Here is an 8,749-nt window from a genome sequence, read left to right as displayed (position 1 = left end):
TGTTGATGCACTAGTACTTGGAGACATACTTAGAGATGCTCATTATCTTGTATTTGGAGGTGTTTGAGGTAGTTCTTCCTCATTTTCTTCACCTTCTTCAACTTCATTTGTTTCTGAATGTTCTTTCTCTTCATCAACAATAATGGTTCTCTTCTGAATTTTACCTTCTTCCCAATTCCATGAAGCTCCTTCATAAAATAACACATCACGGCATGTAATCATTGTGTTTTTCTTCAAGTTATACAACCTATAACCTTTTGATTGGAGGCTATAGCCAAGAAATATACACTTCTCACTTGATTCATCAAGCTTTGTTCTCTTCACCTTTGGAATTTGAGAATAACACACACTACCAAAAACTTTGAGATGTATTACCGATGGCTTTCTCCCACTCCATGCTTCAAAAGGAGTTTTATCCCATACGACTTTTGTTGGACACATATTCATCAAGTAGACGACGGTGTTGAAGGCTTCGACCCAAAACACTTTAGGCATACCCTTTTCATGAAGCATGGACTTCGCCATATCCATCACGGTTTGGTTCTTTCTCGGAAACACCATTTTGTTGAGGAGTATAACCCACGGTTAGTTGCCTTTCCAAGCCTTCATTTTCACAAAATTTTTCAAACTCTTTGTTGTTGTATTCTTTGCCTCTATCACTTCTCAAAACTTTGATGTAGTGAGAACTTTGCTTTTCAACAAGGCTCTTGAACTTCTTGAAGATGCTAAAAACTTCGGACTTTTGTCTCATGAAGTACACCCAAGTCATACGACTTAAATCATCAATGAATAAGATGAAGTATCTATTACCTCCATGAGTTGGTGTCTTCATTGGTCCACACACATCGGTATGTACCAAACCAAGAAGTTCATTTGCTCTCCATGCTACACCTTTTGGGAATGGTTGGCGATGTTGTTTCCCAAGTGCACAACCTTCACATACTCCATCTTTGTGGTTGATATGTTGTGGAAGTACTTGCACCATGTTCTTGTTGGAAAGCACCTTGAGACCATTGAAATTCAAATGCCCAAGTCTTTTATGCCATAACCATGTTTCATCAATGGTTTCCATCCTCAATGCAACATTCTTCTCCTTTTCAAAGATAATTGTAAAGCTTCTATTTTTCTCCATCTTGATACTCTTCATGACTTGTCTCTTGTTGTTGTGCTTATTGTCATAAATGGTGCAATGTCCATCTTCAAAATTAATCGCATGCCCAAGCTCCACAAGTTTCCAACACTAAGAAAATTTTGTGCCAAATCCGGAACATATAACACATCTCTAATGTATTTTGCTCCATTGATAGTTTGCACGCAAATTGTACCTCTTCCGTTAGCTTGAACCATGTTTCCATCCCCCATCTTCACTAGAGAGTTTATGGATGTATCCATGTCAAGAAACAAACTCTTCACACCGGACATATGAGTTGTACAACCACTATCTACAAACCACACTTCACTCTTGGAAGTCACCATGGCACTTTGACAAGCATAAAACAAAATTTATTTTTCTTCTTTTTCTTCTGCTCCACCGGCTTGTTCTTCATCTTCTTTGTATCTACAATCTTTCTCCAAATGTCCATACTTCTTGCAATTGCGACATTGGGGTTTTCCTTTGTTCCAACAATTCTTCTCCCAATGACCATTCTTCTTGCAATAAAAACTTTTCATCGTTTCGGATCTTTTTTTAACCTAAACTTCTTTCCCTCTCTCCGTGTTCCCCAGTTTCATGGTACTTATTTTCTCATGAAAATTGTACCATGTAGTTAGCATTGGTTTTACTATCGACCCGATGGAAGATTTGGAAGTTCAGCTCGATTGCGATTCCGCTATTATAATAACCAAGTTCATAGATGAAAAATTCCATCCATCAAAAGAATTAACCTCAAGATTCGGAGTCGGAGGTATACATCTCACTATCTCTTTTAAAGCCCTAATTTTTTCATTATCAATAAAAATTAGTTCAGGTAACTGCATATATTTATTTTTTTTTGAAAAATAGGGTAGTTCTGATTTAGTACCAGATTTCGTTAGAGATGGGTCGATAATAGTTCGATCTTCAATTCTTTGAAAGATTCTGATTTGTTTGCTCTAATCCTGTTTAATCTGGGGATAGCTCTCGCTTTAATTTTGCAGGAACCCAAGGACACCTTGGTACTAGGATGGATGATCAACCGAATCATGGCCGTTGATATCTACCCATAGAACTAAAACCACACGAATTTCTTTTATTTCCCATCACAATACAGATTTTGGAGAAATTTCTCTCATTTTGTTTTGCGTTTGTTTTGTTCGGAATTAGGTTTGAGGTTCCTCTTTTTAATCGACGGAGGACATTATTGATGGAGTAACTGATCTCAACATCGAAATCTCCCTCTTCTTCTATGGAAACTTGCCAAGGTGTACCCTGATCCATACATGATTAACATTATGCAATGGGTAAATTCTGTAAAACTTATCTCAGTGTTCTTAATTTGTTGTCAAATTACCATGAGCCATTTGTAGGTAAACCAAAGGTTGGTACACTACTATTATCTATCTATGTGAGTATGAAAGTATGGAATTTGGTACGTTGTACTATTCGTATTTGCTACCTGTTTGACCGATTTTTTTGGTTTGCGTTAAAGCATTTCAGTCGAGAACTGTAGATTTTTGTTTAGTTGTAACAAAAATTTGGGAGTTAAAACCGTTTTGTAATGAGTAGTTGTGGGGGTAATGATCAATTCACATATTCTAGGAAGCTACAAAAACTAAGCATCTTAAACATATCCGTATGTTTTTAATTTTGTCATCGCGGATTGTAGCATGTTTAGTGAACCAACTCATGAATCGATGGTTTAACTTACAAAAAGAAAAACCTTAAAATTTTGTTGTTGCAGCTAGCATTGGAACAAGGGTGATCATATTCTTATGCCAAGATCTAATTGGGCAATGCACTTTGGTGAGAAAAATTCTTTTAGGATAACTGTTTTTAAACATAGATTAGTAATTGATTTCACTGCATTAATGGAGCATTCATCTGTAATTCCTTCACGTGGTTTTAAATTGATGGAAGTGGTTGTATGAAAAATCTTAGACACCACCAAGATATTGTTAATCATTTGATTATTTGTACAGTTACCATCTCTTTGCATAAGACATGCCATAAGTAGTAAGTTTTGCATGGAACAAGCAGGCCTAAGGGGATAACAGTTCTCCAAAAATTATGGGATTTTCATAAATTTCATTGTTTGGGAAATAATTGTTTAATTTCAAACATAAGTGGTATGGGAAAGAATCTCTTGATGGGTATTTTGCTACTGTATAAAACCTCTCATGGTTCAACCATGAGTTCATTTTCATGGAATTTAAGTGTTTGTGAGTAACTGATTTTATCAAAGCATTTGAAGAATTGTGTTAAATTTTTGATTTACTTGCTAAATAACTATCGTTTGATTCACTTTTCCATGTTGGCGTATGGGTAACTTAACCGTTTTGTCTGTTACAATATCTAATCTATTTTAAATATGATTATGAGGATTAGGATTATGAATGACTGTGTTGTGGAGACAATTAACTTAAACATTTTCTTTCGTTATAATCCAAAAGAAAGTAAGAGTTTTTCTTTCTCCTGTGATGTTTCTTCTATTAAAATTAATTTAACTTCTGCTGATTAAAAAACAAAATAGTTAAAGTAACTTCTAGGCCTCCGCAATTGTTGAATTTAGAGATCAAACGCCTTAAGATTTTTAGTTGAATCTAAAAGTTTATAAGAGCTATTCTTTGTTTGTAATAGCAGGAAATGACAATTCAATGATGCAAGGGGATTCAATGGAGGTATTCAGTGCATCAGAAGTTGTCATTTGCAATTCTTATATGTTGGCGTTCTTAAGCTTATTAGTTTTATCTGTTTGGCAGGTATCAGAAGCCTTTATCAGCAGATACAGAATCTCCAGGACAATTCTTATATGGTCGACAAATGCATGAATAAGGTATATTGCCTTGCTTTCAAGTATGGAATGCTTAGAACAAATTTTATAGATATGGAATCTAAATAGAGTGGATCTGATTTCTAATGTTGATATTTGGGTTTTGGTTGTAGATCATTCTTTTGATAGTACTGGTAGTGAACGTAGAGGTTATATGAAACATGGTGGTCGTGGTGGGGTTTATAGGATCACGGAGGTGGTGTTGTGGTTGTATATAAAACTTATTAGGTAGAAGTGATGGGGGCTGCTGCATTGGTGGGTGGATAGAGGCGGTTGAGGTGACAGTGGTTTTAATGGCGGGTGTACATGTTAGTAAAACTATTTTATGAATTTCTATAACAACTACAAAAATTATAAGATGTATAAGTGGAACTGCAGAGTCTTAAGCGTGAACCTGAGTTGGAATGTTTATTTTAAAAATTAATTGATGTTCTATTACTTGGAATTGAAGATATATTATGTTTCTGTGGTTCGTGGTGTTGCTAATTTTATTTATGTTGTTGCAGTTGCCAATACCTTTCAAGCATTTAAGCACCATTGTTTAGTTCTCAATGGATAACTTCTCAAGCACAGAGAGTATTTTGGATTCAGAGAGTAGCAAAAACTGCGGTCATTCTCTATATGGCACAATAAGTTGAATGAGAATTCAATCAAATGGCTGGGGTTTAGAGACGCTCTTAGTGGCCAGGTAGGGGATGTTGGAATATCTCTATTAATGGTTACTTTTGTCGTTATTCTAGGATCACCACCTTAGTTGTCAACATAGTCATGCTGGTGGTCCCATTATTAGACTGAGCTAATCGGTGTTTACTAATGCAATTTTCACCTTGACAATTTAGCAAACTGGATTGCATTGCCTTTCAGTTACTTTACTTATGTAATTAAGATAAGATGTGCGTGCCTGACAGAATTATTTCGTGCAGATGCTTTAGGAAAATTGGAATCCGTCTCAGATGTTACCATGGTATTTTTTTGATACCCAAGATAGGACTAGCGAAGTGCCAAAGAGGGAAATAGAAATCCAAAATGCAAAGTTTGTCGGTATTTTGAGATGAAGGTACTAGATAATCACGTTGTTTATCTATAGCAGCTTCTTTTGCTTTTTGCTGAAGTAAATGGATCGGAATGAAGGTAACTTTGTGGGAAGAATGCTGCATATCAGTTGTGGGGGAATGAAGATGGAAATGTGCCCGTAATTGTTATAATAACTGCAACGTTCGTAATCGAGTTTCGAGGTTAGTGTTCTGATCCCATTCCACCATAATACAACATAAAGAGATGTTTAGTGATGTGCTCAACTGACAACCGAATTTAATTGTAGGTACACTTGGATTGGCCACAAACACTGCGTTAAAGGTATTGGTCAATCTGGCCATATCTGAGGTCAATGAATTAAGAAAAAATGCAAGTATGCATCATCTGAAGTGGAAAGTGTAAATATTAATAAATGCACACTGCAAAGATAATTAATTTATTTAGGCTTGGTCCAGAAAGACTATGAGATTTCAAAAGATCGACCTGGCCCTGCAAGATGATCCCTCCGAGGATATAAAGACTATATAGGAAGCGACTGATATGCTGCAGTATGATGATAACAAGGTAAGCATGTATCTAATCTAATTTATCCATGCAGTAGGATAAATATTCACCTGTGAAGCATTATTCTTTGGCTAAGTTGGGTAGAGAGTGGTTCTCATGCAAGAAATGCACTAGAAAAGTTTCATATGAAGATGATGAGCCCTTCTGCAGCAAGTGCAATAGAGATTTTCAAGAAGTGACATGGTAAATTTAAATTTGCAGATTTTCATGCAGGAGTAATTCACTGAGATATATTTGATTTGATGCGAAAGACGGCGGAAAAGTTGATGAGGTGCATGGAACACTGCTGCGAGGTATGGGGTATTGGTATGAATCGTATGTTTGGATGGATGGATATTGTACTATGGAATCATGCTCACGAAGTTGTTATATAGTCTAATTGCAGGTCCACAAAGTGGAACCAGAAGAAAGTTGGTTTAAGAAGATGATAGGCTCAAAAACCTACAATAATAATACTGCAAGTGCACAGTGTCTAACTAGGAGAACAATGGAAAGTACAGGTCGTTCCCACGAGGAGTGTGAAATACTTCTACTAACTAATACCAAGAATCAACAAATCAATAAGGTGATGTTTAACGATTTTTCAGGAATTCGGAACAAAATGAAATAATAAATAATTGTTAACAATAAACGGAATGAGAGCGGGTTATTAGGATTTTCGGTTTCCACCAAATAACTATGCAAACTCTACTAATCTTTAAATATACATTTCATGCTTTTATTTTCAAATACTGCTTCTCCGCTTTAGTTTTCTTCGATTCATGGGTAGTGATTCTAAAGCATTACCTATCAATCCTTGCATACCACGTCTAGGGATTTAACCGAAGCACGAAATATCAATTCAAAAGCATAAATAATCAAGAAAATCACATAAACGATTAAACACCAAGCTTTGAGAAGAAAAACTATTAATCAATCAAATCATTATTAAGCATATATCAATGTAGAGTTTTCACAATTAATTGGTTTCTACCTAAACCCTAACAAACAATCTAGCAAATCATGGAGAAAAGGAAATCAAAACAGCAAACCCTCTTCTCTATAAACGGTCGTAGCCCGCCTCCTGGTTTCTCAAATAGTCACCCCCTTCTTATACACTTTCCTTTTCTTTTATTTCATGAATCAAAGTATCAAAATAAATTATTCTATGAAATATCTTGCATGCAAGTTGATGTCGTCATCAGTATCTTTCCCCAAATAGTATTGCCACCTCGTTCTTCCAATGAAATAATAAACTCCCCTTATTTCCAAAATCTCCCAAATTAAGAAAGAGTTATTTTATTTCCAAAATAGTCACGTGTAAATATTCCTCAATTAATTCTTCACATGACAAATAAATTATCTTTCTCAGTGGAATATATTTGTAATAAAGTAAGAAAGATAAAATAGTTCACATTTTCAGTTTCCATGTGTCAACCCCACTTTAATTTCAATTCCTTTGCTGCGTTTCTGCCTCGCCTCTGAAACAATTCTATGTTGCTGATATATATGGACATACCAGGCCAGCTACATTTTGTCATTTTTTGTCATTGTGGTTGCTGATATATGGAAATACCATGCCAACCCATTTCATCATTGTGGATGTTGATATATGGAAATACCAGGCCAACCCGGCTGCTGATACATGGAAATACCAGGCCAGCATAATAAGTGCTGCTGATATATAGATATACCAGGCCAGCATAATAAGTGCTGCTGATATATGGAGATACCAGGCCAGCATAATAAGTGCTGCTGATATAAAAATACCAGGCCAGCATAGTAAATGTTGCTGATATATAGAAATACCAGGCCAGCATAATAAGCTGCCGATACATGGAAATACCAAGCCAGCATAATAAGTGTCGCTGATATATAGAAATATCAGGCTAGCATATTTCATCATTGTGGTTGCTGATATATGGAAGTACCAGGCCAACCACATTTTGCCATTTTCGTCGCAAACACCATTAAGTCTCACATTTTGCTGTTTATTCGCTGCATGACCGAATTCACTTGTACTTTCTGCAAAAGCACTAAAATAGTATTAATAACTAAAATATTTTATCCTAACTAATATAAATATGGGTATAAAATGTAGCATTTACATGCTTATCAATTGATTTTTTATTTATTTATTTTTTTTGCAAAAATATGGATAATAACCCACTCCCCCACATTTAAACATTACATTGTCCTCAATGTAACTGAGTCATCCAACATAAAAATTAAGATGGGAAATGCAACAATAAAAATAAAAATAAAAAAATAAGAGATAGAGTAGAGGGAACAAATCTGATGGGTTGACTCCGATGAAGCGAAATGTATTTGTTTCCCTGCTTTCAGTAGCACGTTCTCAAACAAGATGAGGTTGGTACCCCAAAGTACGCTGCAAATCATATATATACAGTCTGAAAAGTTGGGGATCAACCCAACTAATTAGTTTTGATGAAAAGATGATCCTGCAGCAATGATGATTAGTAAAAAACTGAACTCAGTCTTATAAGGAACATTCACATAAGCTTTTAGAAAATCACGATCTGAGAAACAAGTGCTCAACGGAAGAATGATATCGTGACTAATTGGCCCATTATCATCTACAACAGTTTCATTATTAAGGGTCAAGGTCAGAGCTTTCTCAACTAATGGAACTAGTCGAAACTCGGGAAGAATTAAAGGTTCTAGCTTGGGCTTCCATTTATTAGTAACTAAAATATGTTATCCTGGATAATATAAATATGGGTATAAAATGTAGCATTTACATGCTTATCAAAAAATCAAAGATAATACTTTTGTTTTTCAAAGTATTTCAAATTGGTGATTAGAGAGTACAATTTAACCAACCAATCTAAGAACTTTACGGTACTAGCGTTTTCTCTTCTAATTAGATTAAAACGTAAGAATTGCTAAATACAATCTTCGAAACACGTAGGATAGATTTGAGGAGCCCGGTTTGCATCCAAGCTTTTGTTTAAGGCATGGACTGTTGATGAACTAACTCTTTCTTTGAGACCTTATGTATGAGCACCAACAATAGTGACAAATCACCAGGATTTGTTATTCTGTTATTTGAACCTATTCTATTTTTCAGATTTTAGACTGACTAGCCTTATTAAGTAGGCCTAATAAATCATAGTATCTATGCCTATTACCATTAATCGACGAGGCTTAACTGAATGGACCTGGACGTGTAATTAGGAGCT

General features: G+C 35.4%; 1 long non-coding RNA gene across 4 annotated transcripts; it reads left to right on the top strand.

Moving 5' to 3' along the window:
- The first annotated feature begins 1,997 nt into the window (after window positions 1–1,997).
- On the top strand, window positions 1,998–6,108 carry LOC113336227. Of its 4 annotated transcripts, XR_003353653.1 has the most exons (11): window positions 1,998–2,187; window positions 2,303–2,439; window positions 2,880–2,941; window positions 3,779–3,816; window positions 3,898–3,971; window positions 4,082–4,276; window positions 4,475–4,656; window positions 4,892–5,203; window positions 5,290–5,567; window positions 5,769–5,860; window positions 5,942–6,108. It is a non-coding gene; the product is annotated as an uncharacterized LOC113336227 (long non-coding RNA). The 4 variants fall into 4 exon arrangements; XR_003353654.1 differs by having other exon boundaries at window positions 1,998–2,439; window positions 5,781–5,860; XR_003353651.1 differs by having other exon boundaries at window positions 1,998–2,439.
- Window positions 6,109–8,749: the final 2,641 nt, after the last annotated feature.

Source organism: Papaver somniferum, unplaced genomic scaffold (assembly GCF_003573695.1).
Source record: "Papaver somniferum cultivar HN1 unplaced genomic scaffold, ASM357369v1 unplaced-scaffold_151, whole genome shotgun sequence".
NCBI lineage: Eukaryota > Viridiplantae > Streptophyta > Magnoliopsida > Ranunculales > Papaveraceae > Papaver > Papaver somniferum.
The sequence above is the reverse complement of the archived record's forward strand: the minus strand, read 5'-3'. Positions and strand labels throughout refer to the sequence as shown.